This window comes from Vespa crabro, chromosome 1, assembly GCF_910589235.1.
Source record: "Vespa crabro chromosome 1, iyVesCrab1.2, whole genome shotgun sequence".
Lineage (NCBI taxonomy): Eukaryota > Metazoa > Arthropoda > Insecta > Hymenoptera > Vespidae > Vespa > Vespa crabro.
Genome location: NC_060955.1, coordinates 19,757,558 through 19,777,557, shown reverse-complemented (window position 1 = coordinate 19,777,557; position 20,000 = coordinate 19,757,558). Strand labels below are relative to the sequence as shown.

At 43.7% G+C, this 20,000-nt stretch overlaps 1 protein-coding gene across 6 annotated transcripts in view; it reads right to left on the bottom strand.

Annotated features, from left to right (window-relative positions):
- Positions 1–20,000, bottom strand: part of LOC124426695 (serine/threonine-protein phosphatase 4 regulatory subunit 1-like) — a 145,963-nt gene that overhangs the window by 24,770 nt on the left and 101,193 nt on the right. Inside the window, exon 1 of one of the 6 annotated variants that reach the window (XM_046968760.1) lies at positions 4,394–5,116. The exons of the other annotated variants lie outside the window; for them this stretch is intronic. The gene's annotated coding sequence lies outside the window, so the exon portion shown is untranslated. Of the gene's footprint in view, positions 1–4,393; positions 5,117–20,000 lie in introns of those variants that run through there. 6 annotated transcript variants of the gene reach the window in all.

The window sequence follows — 20,000 nt, the reverse complement described above, 5'->3', positions numbered from 1 at the left end:
GGAGTTATTCTCAATACGATTATGGGCCGGCAACGGCGCTGACGTCTATCTTGGCCGCAAGTTCAGGGAGTCAAGTGCACGCTTTATTGCTTCATAACCTCGACGTAAGCATATATATATATATATATATATATATATATATATATATATATATATATATATATTCTCTATGAAGAAAGGATGCTCGATTCACAAAACTAACGACGCACAACGCGTCGAGAAATGAACTTGTACGATATTTAACTTCGATGTTTATTCGATCGACATAAATGATAGAAGATATAGACTCTTGTTTTTAGAAAGGTTTGATATTTTTCTTTTTTTGTTAGAAATTTATTTGCCAAAAAAAAAAAAAAAAAAAAAACAAAAAAAGAAAAAAAAAAAAAAAAAAAAAATAAATTAGTTAAGAACGAGATCTACGCCCCTGGAACAACGCCTCGGTATTCAAATAATTCGAGATACGGCTGTGTGAGATATGAATGAAAGGTAAAGGTACGGCATGGCGTTGTTTACCGTCTGGTAGAAGCGTAGAAGCATCCGCGTGCACCGATGAAAACGGAAGATCGCGAAAGAAGGGTGGGAGAAAAAGAGTTGGACTCGCTCGTGCGAGAGAGAGAGAGAGAGAGGGAGGGAGGGAGGATGGGAGAGAGGAAGGGAGAAGAGGGGATGATGAGAGAGGGAGGGAAAAATGGTGGGGAAAGGGAACGAGGAAGAGGGGAGAGAGAAAAAGAAAGAGCGATACAGGGACGGATTTAGCGGAGTCGAGAGAGGGGGCCTTGGATGAGGACGGAGACCGGGCCCAGGATTCGAAGAAAGAAGAAACGGAGAGTCAACGACCCAACGCGAGAAGAGCCGTCGTTGCGTTAGGCGCGTTAAAGGCGCGTTAAGGCGCGCTCGAGACTCGACGACTCTGGTACCTGTTCTTTCTCTTTCTTTTTTTCTCTCTCTCTCTCTCTCACACATATTCTCTTGCCAAACGTTGCTCCTTTATTTCTGATCTACGTTGCCTCCGTCGACGACTAAGCGATCAAGGTCGTCGCAATACGAGACGAGTTTTAGAAAGGTTCTTTCGGTTTCCCATCGGAGACGACGAGAGGGGAAACTTTGAAGGAATCGAGAGTGCCGAGAGTCTAGGGAGCGTCGAGAAGCGATCGTCGCGAGTTGTTTACGTCGCAATACCGGTTACGAAAGCACTTTCTTGGTCAGCGAAAAGTATACGACTGCAGGACGGCGTGAATTGAACGAAAATCAACGTGCTAAAACCGCGATAATAAATCCCATTACGCCATCGTTCTGTCGTACGACCACCCGCGTATTGCGTCAGTTTTCATCGTACGGAATATAGCGTCCATAAAACTTCGTTTTATCCCCGCCGATCGATATCGGCATCGTTTGCAAAATCTACCTACATGTTTGCAATAACATTTGCGATTTAATCGATAATCGATTACTACCCCTACCTTCCTATCCCTCTGTGTACACTACACTACGTCATATTTAGAACAGCCGATCTCTTTATCGCGCTTTAACCATAAAGCGAGTTATCTCGTTAGGACTTTTCCCGCGCTTTTTCTAGAGATACGGTCTGGTCTCCATTCTCGATCGTATGAATGACCATCGGCCTGTCTCAAGCACCGCCTCTACCAGTACCGCCGTCGCCACTCGCTGTCGCCGAAGTCGTTACCGATGAGATCGTCGTAACAACGAGGAGGTCGTCGATCCTCTCCGTCGACGTCACAACGATGCTCGCGTTACGACCATGCGACCGTTATGTGACCGATTGACTCGCGACCACCGAAAACTATAAAGAGACGCCGGCGACGTATAACGACGACAATAAATAGATAGCCGGGAGCTGTGCGAGTTTCCTATCGAAAATCTCCTTTGAGAAATTAGGATCATCGAAGTAGAAGAGATAGATTCCTTGTTAAGAAAAAATTTGCATGATGGCGCATTCAAAGCAACGTCGATTTCGAGCACGGAGATTGATATATGGAAATTAGCAAGGTGAAGTATCTCGAGTACGAGAGAGTTTCTCGGAGAAGCCAAGAGGAGAAGGAAAGGAGAGAAAGAAAGAGAAAGAGAAAGAGAGAGAGAGAGAGAGAAAGAAGGATATAGAGACAAGAGGGTCAGTAGCTCCGCGTTCTCATGCATTCCGCTCTGTCATGGCGGCTGGCGGCTCAGACGCTTCGACTCTGTCCTTCTCGCACCCACAGCAGCACGGAGCATCGCACCGAGAGTCGGTGGTGGGGTATTCGAGGTTGGTGGGGGGAGTGGGTCCCGTCGGCGAGAGCGCGCACTAAATGCTCCTCGCTCTCACGCTGCCCCGCTTGCTTCCCCGCCCTGGCCCCGCCGCTATGGCCCCGCTTACCCCCTCCTTCATGCCTTCTTCTCCACGACGGTGGCCCCGGGGCCCTTCAGCAGCGCGACGTAAACAACGACGCGAGCGGCCCGTACTCTCCTTCAACGATTCGCGCACCTATGGAGGCGTTCCTTCGATATACGGGCTTTGCCCTAATGTCGTTCGACTTTATATATATATATATATATATATATATATATATATATATATATATATATATATATATACATACACCTATTTCGTTGTCATCTTTTCATCTTTTATTTATTTATTTATTTATTTATTTATTTAGTTTTTCATATTATATGATCGTTAATATGGCGAAGAGTAAAGGAAGGACTGATGAAATCGTAATGGCAAGAAGAGAGGTATGCAAGTTCGACGCCCTTCGACACCATAATTTGCAACGCTGAGAGGTTGATGTACCATGAGTTCAACGTCCATATGCCCAAGAAGAATTCTCCTCCTGTCCTTTGCGACTCATCCTTTCAAAGAGACGTAAACACGATCGACGTCATCTTGGCAAGATCGTAAAATGCAAACGCATACTCGACTCCTTTATATCGTAGCGTCGTCGTCACCGAATCCTATTATCTATCTACAACCTCGTGTTTAATCAGTTTGCTTTTGTCCAACGAAAATATCTTATGGTACTTTCGGAAAATTCGGGATCGGTCATGTACGAACGTTCCAATTTTATTGGCATTGTTATAGATTTTTTTTCGGTTATAGAATACGTAAGGAGATATTTCCAATTCTTGGTCGATCGTTTGTAACTTTAGCGTTTCTTTTCTTTGTCTTTTTTTTTTTTATTTCATATTATCGAAAGATGACAACTGACGATACGAAAAATGTTTTAATTGCCGAGTCGGCGAAGAATATAATCTATTCGCGTTTAATTTGCTAAAAAGGAGAATGGTAACATTATCGGTTTAAGGACACGAGGAAGAAAGAGAAAGAGAGAAAGAAATGATGAAGTAAAAGGGACGAGATCTTTACTAAAGCGCGAGCGCCAACGATAAACCAGGGAGAGAGGGCACATGAATGCCTCGTGTTATGCGCCGTATGTTTGCACATGCGCGGGAGCGATGAACTTGAGAAGATTTCTCTCTCTCTCTCTCTCTCTCTCTCTCTCTCTCTCCGTCCTTCTCTTTCCCCCTTTTTCTCTTCCTACCTTTTTTCCCTTCGCTTCTTCTTTCTATAATAGTTCGCTGAGTTTCAGGACTGGTAAGATCGCGACAAATCGAGCGAGCTCGATGGAATTTCAAGTCGCAACATAAAAAAAAAAGATACTGCTAACAAATATTTATAAATATTAACGAAATGTATATAAGATATTATTTGTGACGGAATGTTATTGTAATTGAATCGAAAAAAGGAAGAGAAAGAAGAAAAAGAAAAAAGAAAAAAAAAAAGCGTACGAGAATCGACGCGACTACGTGCTCGTAAACAAGCTCGTCGAGTGGGTTGTAATCGATGCGTAGGTTTTTTCTTTTTTCTTTTTTTTTCTTTCTCAAAAAGAATTCAGGACTCACGAAGGTATCATTATTGACGAAAACTTGTAGCAGTGCAGGCAGTGAACTGAGAAAGATCGAGATACGCGCTCAATCGAGCTTTGGCATTATAAGGGCGGTAACTCCTATGAGCGTTATTTCTTTCTTTATCATACTTATCTACATCGTTTCACTTTTCTTCGTTTACGCCTGCTCGTTCGAACGGTATACGTCCGCGCGGTGCGCACTCACTCGCTTCCCGAGCGGGCCGTCGAACCTGGAACGCTGCTCGAGTGAAACAGAGTAAGAGTGAGAAAGAAAGAGAGGAGAGAAAAAGAGTAAGAGAGAAAGAAAGAGAAAGAGAGAGAGAAAGGAGGAGCTAGGGCCCGTATTATGGGAACACACACGGCCGAACACGTGTGTCTCACTTCCTGCGGCGGGCCGGAAGTCTCTATAGTACTATGGCGCACCGTAGTGTAGCGTGACCACGCTACAAGGGCCATTACTACCTCAATGGCAAAAAGAATGGTCCAATTACCGGTTAAAGTCACGTCGCTCGTCGTTACTCCTTTAATACGCTTTCCGTGCGGTGACGAGTCACTCCAAGACGCTAGCTTGTTTCTTCCATTTTCCAGTCCACCTCTTCTTCTTGCATTTTTTTATCTTCGATTTTTTTTTTCTTCTTTTTCTTCTTTTTCTTCTTTCAAAGGGAGAAAAAAGAGGACAGAAAAAAAAAGAAACCCGAAAGCAAAGAACTCCGGGATTCGTCATTATCGTTTTGCTCACAGGCAACGCACATATTTAGTTCGTGAACGGATCGGTCTCAACGTCGGCGGAACGATTTCCGGTGAGCGGAAGTCCGTTGCGGCAAATTCGTACGATTCTACGACGCTCCTCTTCCGTCTTCTCCGCTTTTTAACCGATTCGTTCGCTTTGTTCATTTTGTCTATGTCGTTAAAAAATATACCGGATGGAACACGATGGGCAACAATGATAACGATGACGACAACGACAACGACGACGATGAGAAAGACGACAACACGACAACGACGACAACAACAGTGAGACGGTAACGTTGAAGAACGATCACTGAACGTGTTTTCAACGTTCTTTCGATTAAACGTTCGCGCGTAAAGTTGTTATCCAGTTGTGACGCAGCTCGCACACGCGCGCCTGCGCTTCGTTCGTATAGAAAAAGGACGCCACTTCCCTCTCTACTTCGCAATTGCAACGAAGAGTAGGATAAAGAAGGAAAAAGAATAAACACGACCGCACCGCACGACGGTCGGTGCCACACTGAGAGTGATTGCTTGCGCGTCACGCTCACGGGAGCGCGCAGACGCGGGCTGCGCGGTAGCTACTGCGCACGACGCGCCAACCCGCGCTCGCACACACGCAAGCGCCCTGCCATTGCTGCCGCCGACGCGCGCGCGCGCGCGACCCTATGCGATGTTCCTCGCGTCGTCGTCGTCGTCGTCTTCGTCGTCGTCGTCGTCGTCTCCTCCTCTTCCTCTTTTGCGTCGTCGACGTCGTAGACGTCGTTTGAGACGCGAAGAGAACGCTTAGGGAGGGGAAAAGAGTGAGAAAGAGAAAGAGATAGAGAACGAGAGAGAAGGGGCGAAGAGACCCGTTAGTTCTCAGAAACGGACCGCCGGCGCTCGCCGCCAAACAGACCTGCAACCACGTACCCAACGTGGTGGTTGCCGATCTTCCTGCCCTGATGCTGTGTGCTGCCAAGTTCGACGTGTCTTCTTGCACGTGAGAGGATGTAGAGAAGAGAGAGAGATAGATAGATGGATAGATAGATAGAGAGGGAGAGAATGAAAGATGTTTGTTCGTCTGTTTACCAGAACGGCGAAGAATTCCGAATGAAAATTTTTTAAACAAAAGAAAAGACTTAGGGAAAATTATTTATTTATTTACTTTTTTTATTAAACGAGTCAAGAATATTTAGAAAAATCTTTTAGGAACTTTCAAAAGTCCCGATTCTAGGAGGGTGAAATGGTAAGGGAAGAATGGAATGCGCCATGGGCAAATAAAACAGGCATCGCACGATTTTTCCCTTCCTCGAAAAAAGGACGAATTTTTACAATGCCTGGTAAGAGGGTAGGATCTTGACGACGTAGGGTGTTTTCGCTGAATTTCGGAATGGTCAAAGATCGAGCGTTTTCGTGGAAGGGAAACGTTTCTATATAAAAGAAGGAAAGCGTATCGTGGGCGGCGCATTCGTCGAACGAAAAAAATGACACTGAGAGAGCTTTTCTCACTCTCTCGTGATCTTTCTTTATTCTTTCTTTCTTTCTTGTTTCTCTTTTTCGTAGCGTGGGATCGAACGATAACAATTCCCATTGCTTTTCGAAGGAAAAGAATTTCATTTTTTTTTTCTTCCGTTCATTCTTTTTAGTATTAACTTTGAAATCGAGAAACGCGTATACAGCGATGACGGTGAAAGGAAGAAAATGTTAAAAGATGGTCGCTTGATATGCAAGCTGTTGCTGTGGACGAGGATACTTAACTATCGTCAGTGGTGCGCCACGCAAGAGGAACGTACGACGACGATCATTAAGGTCAGTGGCGTAGTGATCAACGAAAGGTCTACATTCTCCTTTGAAGCAAGACGACAGACTCGTCGAAACGGTAACGTTGCCGGCACAGTAGAAACGTCACACAAAATACGCTCGAAGGACGTCGGAATTATATCCGAGAGAAGGAATGAAAGCGTACCGCGTCGTATGCGTAGTAATTAAATGTGTGGCAGGTAACGCGGATAAAATTAATTGATTCTACGCCAAGAATTATAACGGCCATAAATAACGTTCAACGCTTGTAAGCTCGTAGGTTCTGAGCGTTATTGTAACGGGTCTGAGCGTATCGGTCCGAACATGAGAGACGATGGTGGGCGGGTTGCGCGGACTAACGCGAATTAAAGATCGAAGAATCTCATTTCGATTATTAATCGCTTCGATTAATCTTTGGAGTGGAGAGCGTCGCGGCGACGTCTCCATTTCTCTCTTTTCGTTCTTCGCAGGCGTCGAATATAAGCGTCAAGTATCGACGTCGATGGTGGTCCTATCTCTTCATCCTCCACCTTTACCTTTACATTCTCCTCTCCCCTTTTACTCCTTTACTTCTTCTTTTTATGTTTTCGTTCGAATTTGGTCGGTGCGACGCCAGTGTGTCGCGGAGGCGCACCTAACCTATAAAGAGACACGAAAACGTGACGGAATGCGCGCGAAGCGAAATGTCCGCGCGACGAAGCGCACCGCTACCTACTACTCCTCCTCTTCATCCTCCACCTCCTCCTCCTCCTTCTCCTCCTCCTCTGTTCGTGCTTTTCTTAATTACCGATCCGTTTCACGGTGATCCTTGGTAAGGCGGCTCTCGCGCTTGGGTGGAGTCTTATGAACGTAAGCGACGAGCCGCGACCGCGAGCTTTAGACTCTCCGCTCCCTTTTTCAGAAGACCTCCGAACTTCCACCCCTCCTTCTTCTCCTTCTCCTCCGCCTCTTCCTCCACTCTCGTAATGGGAAAGAACGCGAACGTACCGAGAGAAAGGAAGAAAGAGATACGTCGCGTCCCGCGTGGGACGAGCGTGTAAAGCCGGATCAAGTGAACCGCTCGATGAATCACTTGTGATCTCTCTCTCTCTCTCTCTCTCTCTCTCTCTCTCTCTCTCTCTCTCTCTCACTCTTTCTCCATCATTCCAGCCTCCGTTTACACCTGATTCGATCAAGAGACGCCCGCGTCTACTTACTTTTTCTGATTTCTCTCTTTCTCTCCTCTATAGGATAAGATAAATCTCCCATCGGCCTTCTTAATCTCTTCTACGTTCATGGTCCTTTTCTTTTCTCTTAGAATTTCTAGCAATAACGGGAAGAACGAAAAATTTGCAACAGGTAGCTCCTTCTTCTCGTGCGGGAAGTCAAAGCGGAAGAGGAGGGAGATGAGAGACAATGAAAACGGTAAAGTTCCGGGGAAACAAAATCGAGAAATGGTACGGGCGTACGTTGAACGTACTATGTGGACTATGCGTATAATTACCGAAAGCGTGTGCCTGCTTCCGCAGGGAAAAAGAGAGGATAGAGAGAAAAGGGGGGAATGAGAGCGAAAGAGAAAAAGAGGGAGGGCAGGGAGAAAGAAAGGGAGAGAGAGAAAAAGAGAGAGAGAGATAGAGAGGGTCTTTTACCCGTGGGGCCAATCACGAGGACTCGTGGCGCCTTAATTGGTACTCGCACGCGTGGCTCGAGCTTAAGAGGCAGGGGCAGATGCATCCCGAAGACGTTCACAACAGGAAATTCCTCCTCCGCGTCGCTGCCTCTGTCTCTGTTTCTATCTTTCTCCCTCGTCGATCCCTTCTTCTCTTGGTTTCTTCGCGTGGAAGAGATACATGCGACGGTATGTTGTTTTCTCTGTCTCCCTCTCACTCTTTCCTTCCGTCTTTACGACTACTCTTTCGTCTCGTGACTCCCGTGCGGTCTACCTCGTCTTTTTTTTCTTTTTCTTTTTCTTTTTTCTTTTCTCCTTTTCCTTTTCTTCTTCTTCTTCTTCCTTCGTATAAAGGAAGAGCGGAATGCAGAAATAGATATCCGAGGTGTGACGCGTTTATTCGGCCGTTGAGACTCGGTGAATGGACCGGGTGAATTGCGATGCGCTCGAGCGCGCGTGAATGTAATCGTAGATAGAAGTCACGAGAGCAAGGCAGTAGAGGAAAAAAAGAAATAGAGAGAGAGAGAGAGAGAGAGAGAGAGAGAGAAAGCGAAATACAATTCATAGAATTGTCTAGCATAGAATTAATGAAATATTTAATTCGAGGAGTATTATAATATTGTTAGATGACAAACATAAGAACTTGGAATGCACAGTTTAGAAATGAGACTCGGCGAAATTGAAATCGTCTGACGTCAAAGATTACATACACGTGAGATATATCTGATGTATGAATGAATTATGCTCGACTCAGTTTCCATTCTCACGTTACCAATGGAAGAACGCGTTGATTAAAAATTAAATGAGTCGTTTGGTCCTGATAATTTCTTTAGCTGATAAGTATGCTTAAAAATTATCGATTATCAAGTACGAATTATGTTCACGAACGACACCACTAAAATTAAATAATATTTCACGATAAAATTATATCCCTTTAATATACGACGATTATATTTCCTGGTATATTGGTTTTATTAAAATCGCGTTTTCCCGGTAGCACAGAAATAAATGAACGTTACTTTCTAATTAATCCGTAAAGATTATCGATCGAAAACTTATAAGAGAGAAAGAATACATGGTACAAAGACTCGACGGAGGAAGTTTCGTGAATGAACCGCGGAAAAGTGTCAATGAGTGCAATTATTATTGCAGGAGAAGGCGTGCGCATGCGTTCACCGCTGACTCGTCGATATCCACGCGTTTGTGTGTGAGCGCGTGAGCGCGCGAAATAAGAGAAAGAGGGAGGAGGAGAGAATGTGCCTACGTGTGCGGGTATACGAAGCGATGTTACGTCAGTGAGTATATGTATCCGCAGAGGTCCGACAAACGTGACTCATACGTCAATACCACGGGGCTTTGCACTTGGGAAGTGTAATAATAATGCTCCGTTACGACACACCTTTAAGAACTTCGTTCTTTACGTACTCGTTCGTTCGAATTCGAGAAGGGTTTACGAAAGAAGAAAAGAGAAGAAAAAACAAGAGAAAGAGAGAAAGAGAAAGAGAGAAAAAGAGAGAGAAAAAGACGGAATCGCAGACGCAGCGAAACGCGTTGGTCCGTCGTTCAGGCTTAAGAAAATCCATTGGCGCCCTCTCGTGCACGCGCACGCGAGTATATATACCCCTGTGTGTGCGGTAGACCATTCTCTTTTCTCTCTCTCTCTCTCTTTATCTCTCCTCCACCCCTCCCCACCCTTTCTCTCTTTCTCTCTCTTTCTTCCGCACGAGGATGGATACGATGGCAGGCGAGGAGAATACGTTGACGCTCCGCATGAATGTACCGCGCGTACGTACGCGTACGTACGACGACGACGTGCACGTTTACGGCGTGCATTCATAAACTGCCAGACACGTAGCGTGCGCGTGCGCAGCAAGTCGCCTCCTTTACACAACTTTCTCCTACCTCTTTTCTTCCACACACACACATAGAGACACCACTTGCCGTATACACGAATGCGAGACCGTGTGCGTATATAGAAGAGACGAATGCACATGTTGAAGGAGAGGGAGAGGAAGGGGGAGAGAAAGAGAGAGAGAGAGAGAGAAAGGGCTACGGCAGCACCCTTCTTGCTTCCTGCTCGTAATGCCACTGCTACCTCTTCCTCCTTCACCTCCTCCAACTCGTCATTCTCCTTCTCAACATTCTCTGACGCTGAGCGCGCTCGATTCACCCCCTCGAACGTAGTAGTATTTTTGTAGCTCACGTTAAGCTACCGTCAAGCTAAGTGTGGATATCTCCACGATAGAGAATTCCCATCCTTTCGTTGTTTACTCTTTCATAGAAAATATGTAAATCTATCTCGTGCTAATTTTTTTTTTTTTATTCCTTCTTGTTCTCCTTTTACTTTCCTTTCTTTCGTTTTCTTTTCTTTTTCTTTCTTTCTTTTTTTTTTTTTTTAATTTTTTTTTTTAATTTTTCGAGTTTATCCAAAAGTTATATTGAGTTTCAAAATATCGTAAGAGCAATTGTCAAGGAGAAAAATGTTTGACGATATTGTTCCTTAATCAAATACAAAGAAAGTTTAGCGAGATCAAATTGCAAAAGGAAGAAGAAGGAAAGAAAGAAAAGAAAAAAAAGAAAAAAGAAAGAAGGAGGAAGAAAATAAAACAAAACAAAAAAAAAGAGGCGTACTTATTCCTCCCCCACTTGTACTTGTCGTCTCCTCAATATTGCTCCGCCGAGAGAAAGAGAGACTGGGCTTGCTTTCTGCGTCGCAGAAGTCGCAAAGAGGCAGGGCGCGGTGGAGAGCTGGCGGCGAAAGTTGCGCGCGGGGTCAACGGAACCGCCGGAAGTCGTCGGTGCCCAGGGTCGTCGGCGATTCTCAAATTGGTGCCCGCTCTCGCCCCTCGCGCTCTCTTTCTCTTCGTCTCGCACGGAGCGGCACGACTCCTCTCTGTAAACAGGCCACGTAATCCCCTACACCCACTTTTTCCTCCCGTCTAAATCTGTCTCATCGAAATGCGTCCGACGACGAACGGAAACCGTCCTATCCCCACCACTTTCCTTCTTTCTCTCTCTTTCTCGTTAATTTCTTTCCTTTTCAACATCTCTCTCTCTCTCTCTTTTTCTTGTTAATTTCTTTCCTTTTCAACATTTCTCTCTCTCTCTCTCTCTCTCTCTCTCTCTCTCTCTCTCTTTCTCTTGCTCTCTACCACTCCCCCTCTCTCTCCCCCCTTTTTCCTCGTATTTCATCTACATTTCAACTAGAATTCTAAAGTACATGGATTTTCTCTTATAAATTCGCAAACGAATGGAACTACGGAGCGGAAAGTAAATCGTTAATAAGAACCGGAATGAACGGCGAAAGGTCGAAAGCGTGGAACGATTCGAAGGCGTTGGAACTCGTGTGTGGGACGTTCTCTATCTTTCTCTAAGAGCGCGTAGGGTGCTCCCAAGTCATTGCTATTGAAATGCTTTTGGTTGAAAGATGTTGAATCCATCGATAGAACGTGATCCTTTTTGCATATGTAAAATACGTAATATCTATATATTTCGTGGAATGTTTTACGCGCAATGATGTCCTACGAAGAAAAAAAAGAAGAAGAAAAAAAAAAAGAGGAAGAAAAGAGAAATGAAAAAGAAGAAGAAGAAGAACAAGAACAAGAAGAGCCAAAGAGAACTTGCGTTTGGTCGTGTGTTGGACCGGAAGCGGGAGTATCCGGCCAGACTCGTGTGGGCTTCTCTACGCGACTTGCTACTCTCCTTTCCTCCCTCTATTTCCTTCTCCCTCTTTCTTTCCTTCGTGCTTCTTCTTCCTCTTTCTCTTTCTCTTTCTCTCTCTCTCTCTCTCTCTCTCTCTCTCTCTCTCTCCCAGCCTTCGCTTTTACGGCATTCTCTATTATAGTATCTTCCTTTCTCGTTCACGAGACGACTAAAACGCGATTCGAATGCGGTCGCGTTCATTATACTTTCTTCTAACCAATCGATCCGATCGAACTTTATCGAAAGTTTGTTCTCTTGCATTGCGAAGTAACAAAGCCACAAAATACACACACATGTATGTATGTATGTATGTATGTATGTATGTATGTATGTATGTATGCATGTATGTATATATATACGGGTATTTATCTCTAGCTTTAGAAAAGAGTTATTAAAAATGATATGTTCGACGTTGGTTGGAAAGATTTGAAGAGTTTGAGAAAAGGAATTAGAAAAGAAAAATACAAGAAAGGCGACAGAACGACGGCTGCCGGCAACAAGGATGGAGGGTGTCGGGGCTAGCCAGAAATGCTTCGATATATTCGAGCGCATAGATAAATAAATTACATATGTGAGTCCACAGACGTTCCATTCCCTCGTTTCTTCTTCGTATCTCGTGCCCTTGCATCGTCTCTCTTTCCTTTCTCATCGTGCGATGATACCGCCGATCCGAAATCCCCATTCAAGAGTCTAATTTATATTGAAGAATTCCGAAGAGGCCAAAACCGAGGTGTCGATCTTTGAGGCGCCGCCGTTTAAGATGCATTATGCTGGCAGCCGGTCGACAATAGGTGCGAGAAGGAAGGAATTAGAAGGGGAGAACGAGAGAGAGAGAGAGAGAGAGAGAGAGAGAGAGGGAGAGAGAGAGAGAGAAATAGAGAGAGAGAGAGTAAAAAAGGAAAGAAAAGAGAAGGTAGATGAGGGTGATCTTGACGTTGTGGAGGATGTGGGAGAAACAAGACCAAAAGCATCGAAAGGAAAAGAGAAAAGGATAAAGCGAAAGAGTTAACGAAGCGACGAGGAGGACGACGAGTGGAGAGGGTAAAGACGGTGAAGTAGAGGGGGAACTAGTTCCAGACCCAATATGATAATTGAGTATGGAGAACGACGTGACCGTAGCACCTTGTAGACCTTCTTCTAGCCATTGTGGCATCCGACTGTCGGGACCACCTCGTGAACGTATCGACTTTGTACGTGAAAACATCAAAGGCCCTGCCTTTTACTTTCCACCCTCCCTTCTCCCTCTTTTCCCTACTACGTCCAGTCGACTTTTAGCCGTCTTCTTCTTCTTCTTCTTCGTCGTTGTCGTCGTCGTCGTCGTCGACCCGACGTCCTTCCTTCGGCCCCCGTTTGCTCTTATTTCATTATGTTCGCCCACACGAGTAGAGAAAAAGAGAAAGAGAGAGAGAGAAAGAGGGAGAGAGAGAGAGAGGAGAAACGTATAGGAACGACGGATGCGCCGCGAGTGTTTTCCGAGGCTTGGTGCCTTTGCGTTTGTTTTTCCACAGTTTCCGGCTCTCTCTTTCTCTCACTCTTTACAACGCCATACCATAAACGCGCGCGCGTTTACGCACCGTGGATCATCTTCCGCGATATAAATTTGGTATACGAGCTTGTCGACCGACGTAAGGGATAAGAAGAAGAAGAAAAAGAAAGAGAGAGAGAGAGAGAGAGAGAGAGAGAGAGAGAGAGAGAGAGAGAGAGAGAGAGAGAATGGATAGAGAGCAAAGAAAGAAAAGAGCTGATAAATTCGTAACATTTATTTCTGTAAATTGCGTCCGTTGTTTTCTGCTAACTTAACAGAGTCGGCTTTTTCTTTCTATCTCTCCCTCTCCCTCTCTCTTACTCCTCTCTTTCTCTCTGTTATTTAAAATTTCCGGATAGAATAAATTCGTAAATCGATACGTGTACGTGGGAGGGGCCCCCATGAGAAAAGGAAGACACAAAGCATCGAATGTCGTCGAGGGTGAACCCTTTCGTCGCAAACCATGAGGACGACGTCATGATGATATTGCAGCGGGGGATAAAAAATGCATTGAACGGGATAGTCAAAATATAATGCTATGCTTTCTTTTTGAATGGGGCCGATGATAGTTGTCTCTATCTTTCGAGAGACTTACCTTCGCGATGATGTTAAGTACGCGCATATGCGTTACTTCCTATGGTTGTAATGTTCTCCAAAACTCCATTGCCGAAAGAAAGACATACTATACTATTTTATCCACTATTACTACAATTGCTAAATGGAATATTGTGCAATCGACGCCGTAGCATAACTTGTCGCGTTCGCATAATTCGAACCGTGTCAACGATAATCATCTCGGTATTTCTATTTCTACCTGTTACGTTCCTTCAAATCTTCGCACGTTTGATCGATCGATCAATCATAAATCGAATTTACGGAGGGTGAAAATTCCTGACATCAATTATAACGAGTAAAGGCAAAGGTCACATACGCGAAAGAGAGTGAAAGAGAGAGAGAGAGAGAGAGAGAGAGAGAGAGAGAGAAAATTATTTCGGAATAATTAAAGCGTACGGTAGATCAGAAGAAACGTCGAATATTCCACGGTACGTTCCGTTCCAATTAAAGTCCATAATTCCTTGGCAGCATTGGTATCGTTCGAATCGACCTCGGTCTCCCGCGAGCGCCCGTATCATATCGCGCACTCTCGACGATCGTTAATATTACTCTCGGAATGCCGAGAGCATCGCGGTGCATCATCCGCGTGCCCTCGTGCTCTCATCGTACACGGCTAACCGCATTTGTGGAATGCATCGCTGCTTAATCGTCGCCACTTCCCTTTGAACCGGTAATTCGTCTATCGCCTTGTAGGGCCGCTTATGTTCAGAATCTCGAATCGTGCTCTGCTGCGTTGGCGTGCGCCGAATTCAATTTGATACGGTGCATCCCCCCGAGAACATAATGTAGTTAATCGCCGTCACTATATCTCGTTCCTTCCTAGCTCGATACGTCGAGGCACCGTCGACAGAAACGCCAAACTAAGCTCTCTCTCTCTCTCTCTCTCCCTCTCTCTCTCTCTCTCTCTCTCTCTCTCTCTCTTTCTGTTTCTATCTCTCTCTCTCTAAAACGTTAAAAATCCAAACGGAGACGACTCTCTTTTATTATTGCGCGTTAATATTTTCTTTATTTATTCCTTTTTTTTTTATTTTATTTTTCTATTAATGAAATTCTGCGTTGTCGAATATAAGCGATCGAATTGTTTTTTTTTTTATATTAATGAGTGAATCGAAGGATATTATTGTACGGGAAGATTCAAAGATGTCTCGGTCTAATGTTTATGTTTATAGAGACTAGCGAAAGTTGATACGAGCATCGCGGTCAGATATCTATCCCTGGTGAAATACATTGATCTATAAGGATTACATTGTAAATATATGAACGAGTTGTTCACGCATCTTCTACGCGGTTGGTGAAGAAGGAGCAGGAGATAAAGAGAAAGAAGAGGAGATGAGTCGAAGGAGGGATGGAATGCATCTTCGAGTATCCATCTACGGGGCGTCTCTGCCTACTCGTATGTATGCACCGGCATTGGAAAGAAGCTAAATATGAGAGAGAGAGAGAGAGAGAGAGAGAGAGAGAGAGAGAGAGAGAGAGAGAATGAAGAAAGAAAGATGCATCTCTCTCTCTCTCTCTCTTTCACGGAGCACAACAAACAGACGCCGCCTCGTAATTTGTTTTCATACGTTTGCGCTGTTTGCCAGTTTACACCTCCTCCTTCTTTCCACCTTCATGATCGGTCGCCCTTCTTTTTTCTCCTCGCACTCTTTGTCTTCCTTGAGGTTGGCAAACGAAACTCGAATCACCCGCAGAGAGACCCCATGCTTGATACCATAATCTCAGTCGTGCCAAAAAATATGAAGAAATAGAAGGAGAGATCATCGATCAAAATCTAAAACGACTTATCCTTAGACGATTCTATAAACGATACGATACATTTTCTCGATACGCTCTCTACCCGATCAGAGTAAATCGTTGCGATTCGTTCAACCATCCCGTCGTATCACCGTATAAGAAACGTTCGTATGATTAGTTAAGAGAAGCGTTCGTATTCGTGCGCATGAACGAACAAGGCTGCGTTGCCTTTCACGTCGTTTTCTGTGAACCGAGTACCTGTCGACAGTCAAGAGAAAGAGAGAACCGCCTCCTCTTCTCCTCTCTCTTCCTCCTCCTGTCAACGGCTAATACAGACTTCAGAAAACCATGAGCTTCTTTTTTTTTTTTTTTTTTTTCTTTTTTTTTTTTTTTCGAGAAAAACTCACAAAATGTTTCTTTTCTTGTAATCGACAAAAAGAATTTTTAATAGTTATTAATAAATTATAATTAGAATACGAAGAAATAAGAAATCGTATTAAATAAAAGAAGAAAAAGAAAAGAGCGATATATATAAATATATATATGATTTTTACGATACCAGTGCTTTTAGTTGAGAAAATAAAAACAACTCTCTTATCTAACTAACAAAATAAGTTTAATGTTTATTTTAACTACTCGCTCTATTTCTCGTACAATCTGCTCTCTTCCTCCTCCCTCTCTTTACTTCTCAATACACTCTGCTCTCAATCACTCATCGTTCATCCCTTCTTTCACCTCATGCTTTGTCTTGGCCTACCATTTCCGTTCCAATTCCGCATGCATTCTCACATTCTTACATTAATCGCTCCTCACAAACATTCGATAGAAAGGCTCACTACTCACTATCATGGATTAACATTCACGTTGCTTTCGTTCAATCGTTCTCACAAACAAAACACACTTGCAACCATACTATCGCGCCGAAAGACATAAGTCAACGATACTTGATTCGCGCGTCGCAAATCTTCTAAACATACATACATGCACACACATACATACAGAGAGTGAAAGAGAGAGAATGTATATATATATATATATATGTGTGTGTGTGTGTGTGTGTGTGTGTGAGAGAGAGAGAGAAATTGAAGGTTGGGGATGAGAATACGAGGGTGATTTTCCGAGGTTTTCATTGGGCCCGCCATCGATCTCACCCTTTCGATAGTGGCAGCCATTTAGGAACATTCTATCCAGTGTGTACGCGCGCGCGCTCTTCGATTTCCAAAGAGTAAGGGTGTGCATTGAAGTGTAGCTGATAGGAAGCAAACCCTTTGCCCCCACCCTTTTGCCTGGCTCGCGTCGAGTCGAGGACCACCACCCTCGCCGCGCGATTTCGTCTGGAGACCCCTTCGCGAGAGATAAATCGAATTAAGTAGCGAAGCCGAGCCATCGGGCTTTTGGTCCTCCAAAATTGAACGGAATCTACAAATGGAGGAGAGGCACACGGTTTCTTGTGCACATCCAAGAAAACCCTTCGATTCGACGACGATTCGAGAAAGCGAATGAATGCGATGGGCGAGATTTAAAAGAACGATTGGATAACGATTGGAAAACGTTAGGCGTTCCTCGAATTCTAGTTGGAATACTATCGGACGCGTGAAAAAAAAAAAGAAAATAAAAAAGGAAGAGCCACTCCTTAAGCCTCTCATAATTGAATTATAAATTCGACGATGGGAAATCGGGAAGGGGGTAAATGGAAGAAGAAGAAGAAGAAGAAAAAGAAAAATAAAAGAAAGAAAAGAGAAGAGAAAAGAGTAGAGAAAAAAATAAAAAGATAAAACAAAAAAATATGAAGGTAAAAAAAAAGAAAGAAAGAAAGAAAGAAAGAAAGAAAGAAAGAAAACAAACATTTCGCGAATAATAGAGATATCATGAATACGCTTCGATTTAATTGAGAAATCGTATGAAATCGATCTGTCTATGAAATTACGAGAAGCAGAGAACAGAGGTGTCGTTTGCTAATTAAAATTAAGTACCCTCCTCTTTGCTCCCAACCTCCCACCCTCCCAACTGGATTAGTGTATTATAAACGAAAGAATATCGTTAAATCGAATTATCGGAGAACACGTTTTTACGAATATAGTCCCATCAACGTGAAAGATCGCTTCGTTCCATCTTTGCTTTGTCTCGTGACATCATCGATGCTTTATCGAACTCTACTTCCATGGTGCTCTTACGATATTCGATCCTAAAACACGTCGGCGAGCTTTGCTTACTAAATCTGGAGACACGAAGGAGCAAAGTCCACTCTCGAGCGATCGGATATTCACGAAGTCGAGATTCGAGTTAATCGTAGGATCGAAAGAAGGATCGTAATGAACGGGAGAAAGAGAGATGGACAAGAAACGACTGGTCGAAGGAGACAAGGATGAGAAGAAGAGAATAAGAGAATGTAAGAGATAGAAAGATAGCGAGCAAGAGCGAGAGAGAGAGAGATAGATCTTTGGTTAGAGAGAAGCACTACAGCGGCGCCCCGGGGCCATCCATCATCCCAATAATTGCTTCCCTTCCCATCATATAATTCCTATAGAACCCTCTCCTCTGGTCCTCCCTTGGCCCGCACCTCTATCTCCTTTTCCTCCTCGCACCCCTCACCCTGTAGTAACACCCGCCTCAAGAGCTGGAAGGGATATCACACCCGCCGTTCTCTCACACTCATCCTCTCTTCTCCACTCCCCTTTCTTTCATCTCACCCTTGCCCCTCCCCTTCCTTCCCTACCACCCTCCTTTCCTCTTACTCTCTACCTTTCGCTTGCCTTTGAAGACCCAGGAAAATGGAAGCTCACGAAATTTCCGTCTAATTTTTCAAAACAAGAATAACGATAAGGCCAGGGTTGAGAGGAAAGGGTACGAGAGGGATTCCTTATTCTTTATTTCGTAACGAGATTTTCTTTTTTTTTTTTTCTTTTTTTTTATCTCTCTTCTTTCTTCCTTATGTATTTTCTTATCGAAATTAAGTTTACACAGAACATAGAATGTGTTAATTTGGAAAATAAGTTGTAACGAGAATGTCTGGTAATATTAATCCCATTCTTAAGACGTTATCCTGAGATGTTTCGTGATTACGAATTGGTGACAAGGAAAAGGTAAGCTAATAGTTCTGTAGTCGCGAATCACGGTTACGAAGAATAACGGACGATCTAACAAGTAGAGCCCTTTTGGATTCCAAGAAACACAAACACTCTACTTTGAAGTTTTACAACACTCGACCTATCGTTACACCGTTTAATTCTTTATGCAAGTGTGCTGAGAGAGAAAAAAAAGATAAGTTAGCGTGCAAACTCTAGCAATTTTGTTGTTCTATACTCTCAACATTGTTGGAACAAGTCAAGCAAACACACTAAGATTAGTCTAAGTGAGTTCGACGATGCTGCCGTGTTACGAGTACGTTCTATTCGTATACGGAAGTTTTGCTGGTAAATGAAGTATAGTATAAGAAAATCATACGGTATGGGTGAACGACCGTGTCGCGTGGTCGGTATGCTTTGCAATTTCGAAACATTTATGGAGCTCGTAAAACGCGAACCCTCGTTTAAGTGTTCCGCGTGTTTTCGAAATCTCGATCGAAATTCATCCATTTATTTTTTCCGCACGTTCCTGCATATCATCATCGTCCTACGAATATAACGTTCGAGAAAAGATTGTCAAAGTAAGGAAATAACATTTCGTCGGGTCTGTCGATAATCAAATTTATAAATTGCAAATAACGAAACGAGAATGAGATGATAAGGCGCACACAATAGGATTTCCCACTGTCAATCGCGGACTCTATGCGGAAGAGGTTTAATTAAAATGACTGGAAGAGGAAGTTGCACTGTTCTCTGATAATTAGTAACGGAGTTGGAAATGAGAATTATTTATCGTCATTTGAAAAGACAGAGAAGGGGGAGAGAAAAAAAAATAAAAAGATTAGACATAATGTATTTAACGTACGAAACTTTTCTAGATACGTTACTCGAAACTCTCTGCGTTATTAAAACATGATAGAGAGAATTGTTAGATATAAAGTTGATCTAAGCGGAATATTAAGAAAATCGCAATAAATGTGGGACAAATTTTAAATCTTGATCTCGCCGTAAGGAATTTCTCCGAGGAATTAGGCTCATAGAATTTTTTATTCGACTTGACTGTTCTCTTTCTTTCTTTCTTTCTCTCACTTTCAAGTTAGACATTAACTATGTTCTCTGATGACACAGGCTATCGTGCCTAAGACTTGGGGATCGTCTTGAATTTCGTCATGGGAGTAGGTTGGAATGCGCGAAGGTGCTCGGTAGAACGCGTACGATGAGAAGGCACGTGCGTGTTTTATCTCCCCTCTTTCTTTCTCTTACCATCTATGCGTAGCCGGACGTGTATATGTGTTCGT